This window comes from Heterocephalus glaber, unplaced genomic scaffold (genome assembly GCF_053883595.1).
Source record: "Heterocephalus glaber isolate CG9 unplaced genomic scaffold, H.glaber_assembly_v1.0 deba00001571, whole genome shotgun sequence".
NCBI classification, from domain to species: domain Eukaryota; kingdom Metazoa; phylum Chordata; class Mammalia; order Rodentia; family Bathyergidae; genus Heterocephalus; species Heterocephalus glaber.
In genome coordinates this window covers 7,571,521-7,589,508 of record NW_028258356.1, presented here as the reverse complement: position 1 = coordinate 7,589,508, position 17,988 = coordinate 7,571,521, and the positions used below count along the sequence as shown (strand labels likewise).

The following is a 17,988-nucleotide window of genomic DNA, read 5'->3' as shown; positions in this document are numbered from 1 at the left end:
GTTACATCTATAAACTTTCATGAGCAAACTGTTAGGGGAGAAGGAACAAAAAATATAGAACAGATCTACATAAAGTAATTTGTTTTCTTTTAATTAAAAAAAATCTCTCAATGATGTGATAAAGCTTTCATGAGTTTTCTTTATTTACAGAATAACACTGGGGGGTTTACATCACTGGGCTAGTTAAGAGAGAACTTTGGAAAATGTAATTATATTAAATTGATATTCTCTACCACAAAGAGGTATTTGAGGTGACCTGCAATAAGAACAGATAAATTCATGGTAAAATCTAAATAAAAATTAAAGAATCAGAACCAAAGAAAAAAGTGAAGACAATGTAAATTCAAGACCATTTTCCTGTTTATTAATGCTGCATATTAAATAACCCATAAACTTAATATATTTGAATCATTACCTGTTATGATCCTGGGGATTGACTAAGCTTAACTGGACAACTTCCATTGTATTCGCTTGGCCAAGCAGTCACAAAGGTTTAAGGGAAGAGAACGTAGGCCTCATTCATTGGGAAGAGTGTCAGTGCCACATCATAAAAAGAGTGTGTGGGATGGGGATATATTGAGGCAGCTATCTTTGGAAAATACAGTCTGCTCCACTGTGGAAGGGATAAAGAAGTACAATATGTGTTAACTTCTCAACAGAGTTTCTATTAATTGTTTCCTGAGGTTACATACCTCCCACTATCACATTTTGTCCAATAACATTTATTTTTTCTCATTAAGTCAGCATGAGCCACTTTTATGTTCAAAACAATAGGCATTAAATAATTGAACTTTCTGGACATGGTGGTGCATACCCGTAATCCCACCACTCTGGGAGGCTGAGGCAGGAGGATTTGAGCCCAGCCTGGGCAACTTAGCAAGATCCTGTCTCAAAATAAATTGAAAAAGAGCTGGGGATGTAACCTAGTACGAAGGCCCTAAGTTCAAGTTCAATCCCTAGTACCACCAAAAATATATATAGATATACAGATATATATCTGAACTGCTTCAGCCAGTGGAGCAATTTCATCATATTCAGGAAATCTCATGGTGTCCATGTTTCAGACTAAAAGAGAAAAGATAGGGGAATGCTCTACAAGCCTGAAGCAATTGCTCATGTCCTTGCAAAAGGAGTAGCCTATACCATTAATCTGTATGTTTTGGATGCTCTTTGTTTCGGCAGTTCTATCTTTATCCCAGCACAGACAACAAAATCTCTCAAATAGCCACATGACTAATGTTTAAACTCTTGTTATAAAAGCACATGTTAAAATCAAATAAGTCATAAAATAGCCCTGTGTAATCATTTAGTTTTACACTTTATTAACTTTTTGCCATATTTATTTCTCCCAGAGATTTAAGGAAGAGACATGTTTTATTTTAAATTATCTTCTGTAATGTTTGGTGTGGTAAAACTATTGATTATTTCAAACTTCAGTGAAAGTTTGCTACACACATACTTCTTGTATTGCTGAGGAAGTCCGAGGAAAATAGTGTTGTTTTTTCCCTTGTAAGTTGACAAAGGATGGACAAAGGAGAAGAGACATAAGAAGTGGAATGTGTGGTGGATTGAGAGTTTAGTGGGAGCAGGAAATCTAAGCAAGGAATGACCACAGAAATTTAAGCACTTTGGAATTTGAAGAAATCTTAGGAAAGCCACTGAACTCTCCATAGGAGGTAGGATAAGGTCCTGAACCATTTTTATTTAGACATTAACTATGTAGACAACTGCCTAAGACTAGAGGGCTTAGGAACAACAACAAAATAGCATGTGCTTAGTATATACAGGAATGATTAAATGGATGAAAGAATGAGCCTAGTACTGTACCACTTGGTACAGTACAAACTTTGGTAAACCCCAAATGGCCATCCCAGACCAGGCAGTTAAATGAGCACAACTGTATGACTCCTAGTCTACAATTCCTCCATATAGAATTTGCCTTTATTAGGTCTACTATCTAGAATATATAAAGAACTGAAAAAAATCAGACCCCCTCAAATATAAAGACCCAACTCAAAAATGGACATCTGAAATGAACAGACATTTCTCAGACAAAGAAGTAAAAGCACCAAATAAATATATGAAAAAATGTTCAACATCACTGGTCATTCGAGAGATGCAGATGAAAACAACACTGAGATTCCACCTCACCCCAGAAAGAATGACTGCTATCAAGAAATCAACCAATAACAAATGCTGGCTGGGTTGTGGGAGAAAGGAACCCTTCTCCACTGCTGGTGGGAGTGCAGACTGGTGCAACCACTGTGGAAATCAGTATGGAGACACCTCAAAGAACTAGGGCTAGAGGTCCCATTTGACCCAGCTATTCCCCTGCTGGGTATCTTCCCCAAAGAATTAAAAGAATTATACCACAGCGATATATGTGCACCCATGTTTATAGTGGCACAGTTTTAATAGCTAAAGCTTGGAAACAGCCCAAGTGCCCATTAACTGGAAACTGGATAAAGAAGATACGGGATTTTTTTTTATAAAATAGAGTACTACTCAGCCATAAAGAATGAGAAACTAGAGATATTTATAGCTAAATGGATGCATATTGAGGCCATACTCTTAAGTGAAATAAATAGGACACACGTGTAAATACTGAATAGTTTCTCTAGTGTGAGAAACTGAAAATGTAAATAAGGATTAAAATGATTAAAATGAATAATTGATAATTTGAAATATTAAAAGGTCCAACGGTGTAGGGGCAGTGGGAGGGGAAGGGGAAAGGAAAGAAGGGAAAGGAAAAATTATGAGAAAAAAAAATGAAAATGAAATCTATGTAAATAGGGAAGGGTGGAATGGGTGGAGGGCACACAGGTAATGGGAAAAAAATAAGAACCAAGACACATCATGTACAGGTACAAGCACCCAATGATAAATGTAAACATATTGTATATCTAAAATGTACCAATAAAAGAATTTAAAAGAAAAAAAAAGAATTTGCCTCTATTAAACCTTCATTTGAGCCTTGCAATTACTAACCCTCACTTTCTTGACTGTACCTCTTTCATAACCGAGTGGGAAAGCTATCCAAGAAGCTGATCCATTTGCTGTGAGGTGTTCAACTCACCCACTTGCTATGAGGTGTTCAATTTGCTTTATTTGACCATTTTTTTCAAGGAATAATGAAATCCACTGTGGGCTCTGAGGCGCAATACCACCAGTCCATAAGGTTTTTTTTTTTCTTGAATGTTTGCACCATGGTCGCATTGTACATCAAGCTTACTGATGCAAAAAGTTTAGAATAGAGTGTCCAAATGTAAATAATGTGTACAAGAGGCACGTGAAGCCAGATAACAGGTAATAGTTTAAAGATTTTTTTTTTTGTTAATAATTTTCAGGCTTTCTAATTGGAGCTTCAAGTCCATCTTCAGGTGTTCTCTTTTGCCTGATTTATTAATCTAAATCCATCCTCCCACCCTTCTTCCCTCCTTCCCACCCTGGTTTTTGAGATGGCTTTCCATGCTTAATGACTTGACCGTGCATGTCAAGATGGGGCTTGGATTTTTCCACTGTGTGCAGCTGACCTATCAAAATTTATGTAGAAAATTAGGGATCTACATGGTTGTCACAATGATCATGAACTGAGTTGGAGGACTCTTTGAAAATAAAAATATATTTTTATTTGACAGCACTGTAGTATCATATTTAGGCAATTTCTCAAATTCAGTTATTCAAATCTTATATCTGTTTTAGCCAGTCTGTAGATCTGCTGTAGGAGAATAAAATGTATAGAATGAATTCTTAATAAAATCTCTGGTGAAAGGACTCTTCAAGGGTTATATGATTCAACAGGGGTCTGTGTCTTTTATTGCCCTTGACTAATTTGAGGTTGGTAGAAATTGAAGTTAAATTATGGAAGGCTGATGGTAATGCATATGATTCTGTTCTTAGAAATACAATTTGAATTTTGTCTATTGAAAATGTATCGATTTCTGCTGTAACAAGAGGCTAGTTTTGCATCTGTCAGCAAAATCAAGCCAAGCATGGTACCTTGTAATCCCAGCATTTGGGAGGCTGAGGCAGAAGGATCGCTGCCAGTTTGAGGCCAGCCTGGGCTACATAGTGAGTTCAAGACCAGCCTGAACTATACAACAAGACCTTGTCTCAAAAAACAAAACAAAACAAAATTCAGTCTTACTGATTGCCTATATTATGTGTTTTTCCTCTGGATTCTTTTGTACCAGTACTTATACTGGTTGTCTTATTATATAATAGTACAAAAAATTTTGACATGTTCATTTTATAGTTGTACAATTTTACGCATTTTACTTACCCTTTAGCACCATGAGTCTCTAGCAACAGTCCATCTCCACAAGTGGAGTGGCATTGAGTGAGAGGAGAACTCTGAGTTTCTGATATTTATCTAAAAGAGACTGAGTTGACAGAGCCACTTGAATGGGCAAGATAATATTTGCCCTCATTTCTGAACACAGTTTCTAGATTCAAGTTTATTTCAGTATAGAGTTATAGAAACATATGTTTGCACAGTCAAATATGAGGATTGATGTGTGTGTGTGTGTGTGTGTGTGTGTGTGTGTGTTCTACAGTTTTGGCTAGTTCACTTATGTAACAAAAAAATAGGAAGAATAGATGTTGTGCTGGTCTTAGGGAAACAGCATGGAAAATGCCATTGACTCCATCTCTCCCTCTGCCTCTCCTTATCTCTATCTTAACTACTTAAGGCTTCATCTCTTTCCTTATCAATTTCATTCTCCCAGTCTGGCATCTCCTCAAGTTTAGACTTGCTGCTAGAATCTCAGCCTCCCTCTGTTCATATCCCTTGTAGAGAAAACCATAGCATAAGACTCTTCAAAAATGTCAGCAAGAAGAGCCGGGGATTTAGCTTAGTGGCACTGTGCCTGCCTTGCAAGTACAAGGTCCTGAGTTCAACCAGGTACCAAAAGAGAAAAAAAAATCTAGAAAAATGTCAACGAGAGAAGAACCCTTCTAACGTGGAAAGACGGGTGGAATTTTTTTGTACGGCTTAAGCAGGCAGGGTCACCTGAAGTTCAGCTAGTTTCAAGAATATTGTTCAAAGACAGCTCTCAGAAAAGGAGGAATTATTCTTACCAATCAACAGTCATAGTTTGAACAATTTGGATTTTACCAAGAAGAACAGGAGGACCTTGAGGGGTTAAGGCCATGTGCAGTTCCTTGTTTCACAGCTGAGTCCATGTTGTCTGTCCTAGTGTATACAGGTATCCGTGCGTGAGTGTCCATATGTGTTGGAGTGCCTGGATCTGTTGGGTTTTTTTTTTTTTTTTTGGTACCGGGATCGAACTCAGGTCCTTCCTCTTGCAAGGCAGGCGGCAGAACCACTGAGCTAAATCCCCGGCCCTGCATCTGTGTATTCATGGAATGTGATGATTAAACAGGATGTGACATCAGGAAATTATCGACATTCGACATTAGCACTGATTACAGATGCTGAAGAAGTAGCAGTGTAGAAAGGGGAAATGGAATTTGATTTCACTGTGAAAAAGTAATACTAATTACTGTCATTTACTTGAGCTCCTCCTATTTGTGCTTAATTACTAGGCAGCACAATCATAATCATATGTATCATTAAATATGTGCCCAGTCATGTAAGTGGTCTTGATTAGAATGATCAACTATGCTCTACTTAAGCACTCTACTCAAATTTCATTTTGGTACCCTGCACAATTCGAACACCTGTTCACAGATATATTGCTTAAAGTCCCTGCTATGTCAGGGCCTATGACGAAGGACCTGACTCTGCAGTTTCAGAACTTTCTACCAAGCTACACTGACAGTTAACTAATTTGAGGAAACAGTCCTCTCATCCATATCCCAATGTAGGGGGAACCAGAAAGGATCTGACTTTCTCCTTCCTTCTCATGCTCAGAGAATCCTTGGGGCTCACCTCCCACAGCTGAAGGGATTCACACACAGCTAAGGGACAAAGACATACCGAAATAGATAGCTGTAGAAAAATGGAAAAAGCATGCAGATCAAGAGACAAGAGTCAGAAAAAAGGTGTAAGAGACGTTGAGCCAGATGAAAACAGACAAAAGAGGCAAATAGGCAGAGAGACAGAGATAACAAGTAGGGTTGATACCCAGACATAGTATAAATTTAGTGAAGACAGTGAATTCAAGGGCCTTTACATAGTGGTTGTGACAAAACAGTTCCCATGAGCAAACTCAGCACCTCTCAATGCCCTGAATGGTGAAGTAAATGGAAGAAGGGGATGAAAAGAAAAATGGAAGTAGGGAGGAGAGAAAAAGAGTAGCAAAAAGACAGGGAAAGACTAGGGTCAGAAGAAGAGGGATTTAATGTGTCTGCTGAACCCCTGATCAATAACCATTTGGGCTGGGAGTTTAGCTCAGTGGTTCTGCCGCCTGCCTCACAAGTGTGAGGTCCCAAGTTTGATCCCTGGTACCAAAAAAACCATTTGATTAAATGCTTCAAGGAAAAGAAATGTGGTGACATATTCATGTCCTCTCTTTTTTTTTTTTTTTTTTTTTGTCCTCTTTTTAGTATGATAAAATTTCCAAGTACTTTATGGGTTGTGTAGATTGGAATTTTTATTGGACATTTACCATATACCTGGAATAAGATTACGTGCATATATTAACATATTTAATCCTCAAAATGACCCTAACTTGCTAGTACTTATGTCATGATGATGTCCATGTTTTAGAATAGGAAACTGGAACAAGTAACCTTCCCCAAGTTACCCATGAAATAAGGTTCAAAGCCTGAAGTCTGGCTCCACATCCTGTGTTCTCAACCTCAGCACATTACTAACAGAGCCATGTATATAATAATAGTTCAGGGGTCCCTAATTTAGAAGCATTCTTATTTAATTCTAACTTTTTCAAGTTAACTTAATATGCAATTCAATCAGTATCCCCCAGAAAAATGATTTGCATTTCAACCAAGCATCTTGTCACCTTACCAAGAACAGCAGCAGAACAGAGACAAGCCTTGAGGGTGAGTTGCTCTGTGACCTTCACACAAGGAGACGGGCAGATTCTGCTTTTCCACCTCCATGGGTCCTACTTGCTGCAGTCAGTTTGGGTTCTGATGCTTTTCAGTTGAGAGACCTTGAAGGGATTGGAATTTGTTTCCTCAGTGACTCTAATTTTCCCCTGCAGAAACTCAAGCAAAATCTGTCATCTTTCTAATATGTTAATGAATAATAGTTTTTAAAAGATCATTAAGTTATCATTTGTGGAGATTTACTAGATAATTAATGTGGATAAGTGCTGATGAAATATAAAGTGCTTCGTAAGTTAAGTTGTAAGAATTTATGCTCCAATGCTCTCTCATTAGGCCTGTAGGACAGAAATTCTCTGTTGCTTTTCCTAACTTTTTTCATTTACTACTATAATTAAAAATAGGTTTTACCAAGATTACTCAAACTGTATCATAAAGTTAAATATGAAATGCAATACTGTAAAGCTTCTCAAAACACAGGCGAAAATCTGTGTCCTTAAGTTTGGTAATGAGTTTTTAGGTATAACATCAAAAGAACATGACTTGTGAAAGAAAAAAATGGATAAATTAGAATTTATTAAGATTAAAAGCTGGGCCAAGGATTTAGCTCAGTGGTTCCACTGCCCGCCTCGCAAGTGCAAGGTCTCGAGTTTGATCCCTGGTACCAAAAACAAACAAAAAGATTAAACACTGCTTTGCAAAAGACACTATTAGGCCAGGCGTGGTGGCACACACTTGTAATCCCAGCACTCAAGAGGCTGAGGCAGGAGGATCACTGCTAGTTCAAGGCCAGCCTGGGCTACATAGTGAGTTCAAGTCCAGCTTGAATTGCATAGTGAGACCCTGCCCACCCCCCAAAAAAAATAGACACTGTTAAGAGAATCAAAGACAAGCTACAAATTTGAGAGGAAATATTTGGAAAAAACATGTTATGAGGCTTTTACCCAAAATATACAGAGAACTCTTAAAACTCAACAAGAAAATGAAGGATCCAATGTACTAATACGAGTAGGGTGTACATGTTGACTCTAGGTTTAAAGTATTTCCAAAGTTCTGGGGAATCTTTCTTTTTTCTTGGTACTGGGGAAAGAACTTGGGACCTTGCGCTTGCGAGGCAGGTGGCAGAACCACTGAGCTAAATCCCTGGCCCTAAGGGAGGCTTTCTTAACCCAGTCTCTCTACTTTCTCTTCCAGCTCTTTCCCATTATATCTGGACCTCTGAAGGCCTTTTCCTAGTCTCCAGTGAGTTGCCCATGCTATACACTTATTCTTTGAAAATTATTTTTCTTTTCTTTTTTCATCTTTTCTTTTTTTTTTTTTTTTTTCTACCAGGAATTGAACTCAGGGTCTTGCACTTGCCAGGCAGACACTGCACCACTGAGCTACTACATCCCTCGCCCTCTGAAAATTATTGTTGTCCTTGTGATGGAATCTTAGCAGAGAGGGCAAGTTGAAAATTCAGAGGGGTGCCAAGTTTGTGACTTGAAAAACAATAGGAGCAATTTTACAAGAGCCCAAGATCAATAGGCCAAATATCAATAAAGTCCCAGAAATGTAAAAATCTACAAAGAAAATTGATGACACTTGGAAGCAGTCATTTTAACATCAAGTTTCTTAGGTGCAATTTCAGCAGGGCCTTTTACCACACCAGTATCAGTCCTGGGCACTTGGCTACTAATTGAAAAAACTTCAGTGAATGAAGAGAGGGAGAGAGGACAGGATACACATTTGTAGTGTTAAGTTTCTTCAACTGTAGCCCAGCTAAAACATACCTGCTGCTGTCAGAGGGGAAGCAGAAGGATCACACAGAAAAGAGAAGGCAAGATCTGGTGATGATGAGCCGGAGGAGAAGAAAACTCTGTCCACGAGCACCACACTTGTCCTTGTTCATCAGAAAGGATAGTCCTTTCCGTGGGCAGAACACTTATGCATAAGAAGGCATCCTGGAAAAGATCCCTTTGCAAAGTGAAACAGTGATTTGAAAGGACTGCTCCTATACCTATCCAAGTTGGAACTAGACAATCTGTGTCTTCTATGGAAGACTGTGACTCTTGCAATTTGAATACTATCATTTGTTACATAGCATTGTGCCCAGAAAGGAATGTATATCATCTCATTTAATCCCCTTAACAGTCTATTAAATAATTACAATTTTTCACCATTGTACAATAAGGGAGGTTTACTCTCCCTGGCATTAGAGTTCAGGACTGTCTGATATTAATCTCTGCTTTTGCTTCCTGTTTTTTGCGTCACTGTTCTCATGCCAAAGTGAGATGCTGATTATGAATGCCCTTCATCAGTGTTTATTTTCACTAGATTTGACCAACTTCTCTCCTCCTTAAAGAATTTATTGGGAAGGCAGATGATGGTCATGAGCAATTTTACCCTTCAGACTGGAACTCTGGACACTGACTGGAAAATCCAGAAGAACTGGCAAGAGAGGAATTCAGTTCTGTGATTACTGAACTGTAGGTCATCCATGCACCATATTGTTTTTTCAATAAGGGGACTCTTTGGGGTCAGCAAGGGTGAAAAGGGCTTTTTGTGTTCATGCTACCCTTGTGAACCCAAAAATGTACTGGATATTTGTGAGACTTAAGCCTGTGCCTCTTTTCTATACATGCTGACTTTTTAACATATTGACAACTATGCCCTTAAGAGGGGCAAAAATATAACAGTGTAGGTTAGTAATTAAAAGCACGAACTTTGAATTCTTATAGCCTGAGTTTGAATCTGACATAGCTATTCACTAGCTGTATGAATGACATTAAGCAAATTACTTCACCTTGCTGAGCCTAGATTTCCTATGAAGCAGTTACACTAATAACTCATTCATAGGCCTTATTGCTTGCTTAAATGAGACAATATTTCTAAGTACCTACCACACAGATGCTCAATAAGCTTTCTCTCCTTTTCTCTGTTTATCTGGTAATCTTTTTATCTATAGTTTGCTTGGGTTTTTTTTAACCTGTTGTTGTCGTTGTCAGCAGCAGAAGCAACAGCACTGTTGCTGTTTTTAATATCAGGTGCAGTTTTTTCTGTCCAGTTTCCAATTTGATTACTCCCAAGAATACTTACATTCAATTCAGCAGATGGTAGAATGTTACAGTTTCCTACCCTTCCCACCTAATTGCTATGTCAGGTCACTTACCATTGTATACACCCTGTTTCAAGCTTTTGGCCAATTACTTTCCTGCTACAACAGTAGGGAAGAAGTCCCAGTGATGAAAATCAAGATTGTGTTTGTGTATCCTAGCCTTAGTGTCTTTCATACCTACTTTTTAACTGGTACCCACTGTCCTTCCAGCCCAGCCTAGTTCCTCTTTTTTTTCTCTTTGTAGGGATTTAGCATTTTTATTTGCTCACTCAACAGACATTTAAGAGTTTCTATTTTTTAGCTACTATAATGCTGTGATGAAATCTGTGCCAATTTTTATGGGAACAGTCTTTCATTTCTGTTGGTTATATGCCAAGGGGCACAGCTGCGCTGTAGGTATCTTCTGAAGCACGCTCACTATCTGTAGTACTTTACATTGCCACCAACAGTGAATGAAGGGCACATTTCTTCACATTCTTGCCAGCACGTATGTTCTCTACTATGCCATCCTAGCCAGTGTGAAGAGATGTCTTACTGTGACTTCATTTCCATTCCCTGGATGGCTGATGACCAAATATTCATATTTTAAGGCTATGTGACTATCTCCTTTGGTAATGTTTTCATACTCTTTATCCATTTAAACTTTGATTACTTGTCATTTTTACTGAGTTCTAATTCTTTGTATATTCTAGAATCAAATCCCTTATGAAATAAATGATCTGCAAATTCTTCCTTTCACTCAACCGGCTATCTTTCACCTCCTTGATGATACTGTTTTGAACCACAGGATTTTAATTTTCGATGGTCTTATTTTCTTTTGTTGCTAGCCCCAAACATTTATTGAGAACATATTATGTCCAATTCCTTCAGAAAATCCACACTCCCTCATTCATGTGTTCCACAAATGTATTGAGGGGCCACCATGTCCCCAAAAGTAAGCTGCTGAATTGTGAGTAGTATAGTATAAAAATTATGGATTGTTAAAAATTCAAATCTGGATTTAAACCCTGACTCTGTCACTGCCAGAATAACTTTGGAAATTCTTTTCCCGCTGAGAACATGAATTTCATCATACATAAAATGGAGATAACATGCTTCCTTTATAGGAACTAAGTGATTATTTTGTAAAATATTACGAGAACATTTAACTCCATAAATAGTAGTTTCTTCTTTTCTCCTTGCTGAATTGATGCTCATCTATTTTCACATCTTTAATGATTACTTCTATGCAGATATCCTAAATTCAACTCATATTTATTGTATAAAAATGGTATGCTATAAACTTTAGAGGACTTGATGGCTGTAGTCAACTGAATGGTAGGCCCAAAAAGATAAGCTTACATCTGAACCCTCAGAATCTATAAGTATTACCTTAAATGCCAAAAGTTATGATTAAATTAAAGGTTTTGGGAGGTGGTGTTGGGGTTGAACCTGGGGCTTCATCCATGCTGTACTACTCAGCTATACCCCTATCCCTAAATGAAGGATTGTTAGAGTTTATCCTGGATTGTCTGGTTGAGTTCTAAATCCAAAGATAAGTATCCTTATAAGAATGAGTTTAAGAGGGATTTGGTAGATGATGTATGCTTCTGGCTACGCTATGAGTAAGTAAGGACCTTTGCCTCTGACCCAGGAATTTTCTTTCCTCTGCCTACATCCAGGAAACAGTAACTAACTTATTTACTTGGAAGTAATGTAAAATTAAACCTCAATTTGACCCTCCTTTGAGGGCCTATGGGTCCTTCTAGATATACCAAAGAGGGATATTAATAAGTGGGTCTGTAATTTATCATAAATATTTGGGCTAGATAAACAGATTTGGAAACCATGAATTTGAATCATATCATTCCAGAATTTTTTATGAAGTGATAAGGGAAGGAAAAGAAAGGGGCGAGGAAGGAAGAGGAGTAGAAAGAATCTGAGGAACACTGACATTTACAGGGCAAGGAAAAGAACTTCAATGTAGACAAAAATGATTCCAATATTTTCCTGCCTACCTAGCCTTTTACTTACTATCTTTAATCCCTTTCCTGGCCTTCTTCCTCTCCATCAAATGAGTGTTAACTCTAGCTAATCTTTGAGTCATGTTTTGACAACACTCATCCGTTCTTTCCATTTCTAGCTGACATTACAGTTTAGACTCCAGCTGTTGTGTAAGTTCTTTGCAATAACCTTTTAACTAGTCTCTTTACTTTCTGTTAATACCCACTGTAATTCATCCTACACAGTGGTGCCAGATTAATTTTCTTAAAATATCTCTTGAGTTGACTCACAATCACTTGGGTTAGAAATAGTGACTAGTTCCTTGGTATGTGTGGGATTCTTGTTCTGTCTTTCTGTACCTAATGATACTGATTTTTTTTTTGAGACAAGATCTTGCTATGTAGTTCAGGCTGACCTTGAACTCACTATGTAGCCCAGGCTGGCCTTGATGGCAATCCTCCTGCTTCAGCCTGCCGAATGCTGGGATTACAGGTATGTGCCACCACGCCCAGCGTAATGATCCTGATTCTTAATATAAAACAGAAATTGGCATCATAAGGCATACAATTTAATTGTGAGGAAGAAGAAAAAAGGATAGAAGGAAGTACTGTATATAAAAGAAAATGGTACATGTAGGTTGTGAGGGGGGTCAACTTTGTGGTGGTTAAAATGAGTCTTGTTGAGAAGCAAGCAGGCTGTCTATCATGTGAGTCAAAGACAGCCTACCTCCTGCTATATTAATAAAGTTTTATTATATATAAACATAACCATTTGCATCATTTACATATTATCTATAGCTTCTTTTGTGTTATGACTGCTGAGCTGAGTAGCTACAACAGAATTCTTTGGGCCTGTGAAAGACTAAAACATTTACTATGTAGCCATTTACAAAAAAAATTTACCAACCCCTGGCCTACTTATCGCTGCAATATGTGAAAGATATTAGAACCCAAAGAATGTAGAAAATGATATTTTAAGAAATGATACTTGGGAAAATCAACTGAATTAGTCCCTGTGGACAGACTTTGGAAGATTCCAGTAACTATTTGAATTACTTTTAATTGCTACACTGTTTCTTTGAATATATCTTCTCAGACTTGGAGCCACAGGCAATCCCAATTAAGTCTGCTTTGTGTATTTATCTCTTAGTATCCTTGTTTACCCTGTTACTCTCTCACTTGAAATTTCTCCTCACATTTCCATGTCTACATTATTTCTTTAAATTCCTTCCTTCACATCCCAACTCAAGTTCCCTTTCCTTTGATAAACTATCCCTGTCCTTTACCACCCACAGTATGTTTTCTCTCGGCCTGCCAAAAGCTGCATTTAATCAGTGTTTCCCATTCAACTCTTACATAATATTATGTATTTTTGTTAATCTTTTCATGATGTGGGGCTATCTCCCTATGAGATCAAAAGCTTATTGATGTCAAGATCTGTGTTTTACATATCTTTTCATCCCCCACAGTTTCAGCAAAAAGACTTGCATAAAATGTGCTTGATAAATTTTCTTGAAAGCAGAAGAAATACAAGAAAACAGATCTTCTAGCTTCCGGGTTCTATATAAATGCTCTGCCCAAACATTTTCACACATTTATATCTGGGTCAGTTGTTAAGCAACTGGATTTATTATGTAAAATTTCAAAAACCTAATGAGACTATGAGGGTCATTGGGCTATGATGATATGTGTCACCTTATTGATGGCTAGGCTTGATTTGTTGTTCCCTTGCTTTTGTTTTATTGTTGTTGTTTGGGGGTTTTTTGGTACCAGAGATTATTGGGACCTTGAGTTTGTGAGCCAAGCACCGGGCCACTGAGCTAAATTGCTGGTCCATTCCTTTGCTTTTTAACCTCTTCCAAAACAACTTGTTCAAAGAAAGGGATTTTCCATACAAATAGCTAAGTGATATAGGAAAAGCTGTTCAATAGCCACTAATCAACAGGGAAATGCAAATTAAAACCACAATGTGGTATCCTTTCACCCTTGTTAGGATAGCCGTTATCAAAAAGTATTACCAAAGATGTGAGAAAAGGAAAACCTAAATATTGTTGGTGGGAATGTAAATTATGGCAGCCACTACCAGAAGTTCCTCAAAAAAATTAAAAATAGAATGACCATAAGATCCATCATTCCCACTGCTGGATATTTATCCAAAGGAAATGAAATAAGTATGTTGAAGAAATCTGTGCACTACCGTGTTTATTATAGCAATATTCACAATATCTAAGATATGAAATTAACCTAAGTGCCCATTAGTGGGTGAGTGGATAAAGAACATGATATATAGTGGAATACTAGTCCACCACTATGGCAATACTACTCAGAAATCCTGTCATTTGATTTCTTCAGTGTTCCAGCTTGGGGTGCCCTTTTTCCTCATAGCCAGGCACCTGGCTTCAGACTTTGCCTTCTCACCCCTACTGAGCAGTGGGGGTGATGGGCCAGGAGGACCGGAGCCAGACTAGATTGACCTTGGGAACTGGCTAAGCTTCCAAGGCCCGGAGGTCAGGGCAAGCTCAGAGATGTGGGATATTGCCCTATGTCCCCCACCATACCAGTTCTGTGGAGAGTTGGCATACTGTGGGCCTCAGGTTGGAATGGGCCTACTGCTCCCAAGTGGCCTTGGAAAGCTCTCAGCCTGAGGGCAAGGCCAAAGTCAAGGTGAAGAGCAACCCAGAAGGGCCTCCCCTGACCTCTGTGTTGCCCACCTAAGAGCCATGAAAGTGAAGGAGAAGCTGGAGAAAACCTCTGAGGAGTCCCAGGACTTCAATTCTCTGCAGAAAGAACTCTGGCAACTTGGCAAGTTGGAGAAGCAGAAGAGGATCACCCTGGGATACACCCAGGCCATGCTGGGCTCACCCTGAGGGCTATCTTTGGGAAGGTGTTCAGCCAAATGGCCATCTGCTTCTTTGAAGCTCTGCAACTCAGTTTCAAAAACATGTATCTGCAGAGGTGGGTGGAAGAGGCCAACAACAAGAACCTTCAGAAGACATGCAAAAAAGGAAAGCCTCATGAAGGCCCCAAAGAGAAAGTGAATGAATATGAAGAACCAAGTGAGAGGCAAGCCAGAGAGCAAGTTGCTGTAGTATAGCAGCAAATCAGCAGCATTGCTCAGCAGCTGGGCCTCAAGAAGGATGTGGTCTGATTGTGGTTCTGTAAACTGAGCCAGAAAGGCAAACAATCAAGCAGTGGTTATTCCTAAGAAGAAGATTATGAGCCTGCAGGATCTCCTTTCTCCAGGGGACCTGTATTCTTTCCCCTGGCCTCAGTGCCCCATTTTGGTACCCTAGGCTATGGAAGCTCTCTTGACCACAATGTATTCTTCAATTCCTTTCCCAGAGCACAAAACTTTTCTTCCTGTGTCTGTTGCCACTCGGGGCTCTCCCATGCATTCTAACTGAGCCAACTGCCCTTCCCTGGGATAGCAGACAGAGGAAAAGGGAGACTCTAGGAAACAGAGCTTGAAGTCTGTACCAAGGCTTTGGGGATTTAAGTTCTTCATTCACTAAGGAAGGAATTGGAAGCTCGAAAGGTAGGGGGCAAGGAGTTTGGGGGAACCAATTGGAGGGAAGGTGAAGTTAAATGATACTCTTGATTCTAATTCCCTCACCACTTTGTTTTTAAATAAAGAAGGCTGGGACACAGTAGACAGGGGAAAAAAGAAAGAAACCCAATCATTTGCAACAACATGGATGAACCTGGAAGACATTATGGTAAGTGAAATAAACCAGGCACAGATAGACAACTACTGTATGAGGGGAGGTGTTAGTCAAAGAATACAAAAATTGGGGGTTTGGGGGGGGCAGTTTTGAGACAGGGCCTCACTGTGTAGCCCAGACTGACCTTGAACTCATAGAAATCTTCCTGCCTCTGCCTCCCGAGTGCTGGGATTACAGGCATGCACCACTATGCCCAGTAAGAATACAAAATTTAGTTAGATAGAGTAAGTTCAAAAGATCTATTGCATAACATAATGGCTGTAGTTGATGTTTGGATTTTTGGGCCAGGGATTTAGCTCAGTGGTTCCGCCTGCTGCACAAGTGCAAGGACATGAGTTCGATCCCTGGTACCAAAAAAAAAAAAAATTTGTGACATTTGGATTTTTGGAAAATGCTGAGAGTGAATATAAAGTGTTCTTATCACAAAAGAGATAATTATGTGGGGTAATGCAGGTATTAATTGGCTAGATTTGTTCCATTATATATATATTTATATATACTTATGCATTATATTACTTCAAAATATATTGCATTCTGCAAATATACAATTTTATCTGTCAATTTAAAAGAAATTTTAAAGCAAAGAGGGGGTCTTTTCAGATAGAACAAGTTTGTAGCAGTCTTTTATTAGAGCAACCTGTGATGGTGGTGAAAGTGTGGGCTAAATTCCTAATTTTATGTTTTAGTACCTAGTCTTCCACAGTTTTTCTATGTTTCTTTTCTATCTTTTAAAATTTTTGTTATAATATATATATTAAAGTGGACATCTTATAAGGGTACCACTCAATGACTAACACAAGCTGAATATATTTGTGTAACCAATTCCTGGATCATGAAACAAACACTGTCTATAACCAAAAAGTGCCTGCCATGTCCTCTTCCAATTGCTAGTTCCTCCAGCTATTCTGCAAAGGTACTGTTACACTGACTTGTAGCACCATTAACTACTTTTGCCAGATTTTATATTTTACATAGATGGAATCATACTGTGCCTTTTAAAAATCTGGCTCCTTTTGTTTGTCAGATTCATTCACAATGTGTGATATTGTAAGATGTTCATCCCCATTGCTTTGTAATGAATAAATTGTAGTATATTTGTACAACGAAATACTTCTCATTTCATTTTCATTAACAGCATCTTATATTGAAAACCTCAAAAGCTCAGATGTTGATAGTCCAGTGCTTCAAGGGTTATTCTCAAATATTTAATTTCACAAAAGCTTAGTGGGCATTAATGTCTTGCCTCAGGATAATATCTCATGTACTATATCAGCTTCTGAGCCAGAAAAACCTGTTTTCCTTCATTTCTGCAATTGTTTTGTAACAAAATTATAATCTTATAAATTCCATTGTTAAACATCATTGTTGATCTTGGAACTGTATTCACAGAGTAAAAAGTAAAATAAAATACAACAAAAAACCACCATTTATATTAAATCATTTGATTTATTGCCTCTAAAATGTTCCTTCCCTTTGTGCTGTACATACTTGTGAAAATATGTTGTTTTTAATACAAAACTCTCTAAAATTTAGTTTACTTTGATATGTGTTTATTATCCGCACCAAACCATACACACATACATTCCTCACTATCACTGACTGTAGAAGTTTAGTTATAGATATACCCCTGGATAAGTTAAACTTAATTATCACCACAATTTTCTTTTCATAGGTCAGAAATTAATACTGTTTGTATGAAATAAAAACCCATATTACAGAAAAGATCACAGTTATAGTATCCCTCCATTAAAATGCCTGCAATGAAAAGTGCTATTGATCTGGAATGTTCCCCAAAGGTCCATGTGTAAATGGACTCCAAAAAATGTGAGCCCAACATAAACTTTTCACTTTTAAAGTTCACTATCTTAGGTATTTTGTTACAGTAACAGAAAGCTAACACAAGTATATTTTTAAGTCAAATTTATTAACACATAATTTACATACAGTAGTAAAATTTATCTTCTTCAGTATATAGTTCTGTAGGTTCTAGCAAGCACATACAGTTTGATGACCACCACCATAATCAAGATGCACAGTGGTTCATCATCCAATAAGTTCCTTCATGACCATCTCTATTCTCTGGCAACCACTCATTTCATAGAAGTATATAAAATGGTTTTTTTCTCCTTCCTTTGTTAGATACAGATGAGCAGCACAAGATCTGGTTCCTGTTACCTCTCCTGCATTTTCCCTGCCCAGCCACATTGGCCTCTTC

General features: G+C 38.1%; 1 pseudogene; it reads left to right on the top strand.

Annotated features, from left to right (window-relative positions):
- The first annotated feature begins 116 nt into the window (after positions 1-116).
- Positions 117-17,369, top strand: LOC147823670 (POU domain, class 5, transcription factor 1-like; annotated as a pseudogene).
- Positions 17,370-17,988: the final 619 nt, after the last annotated feature.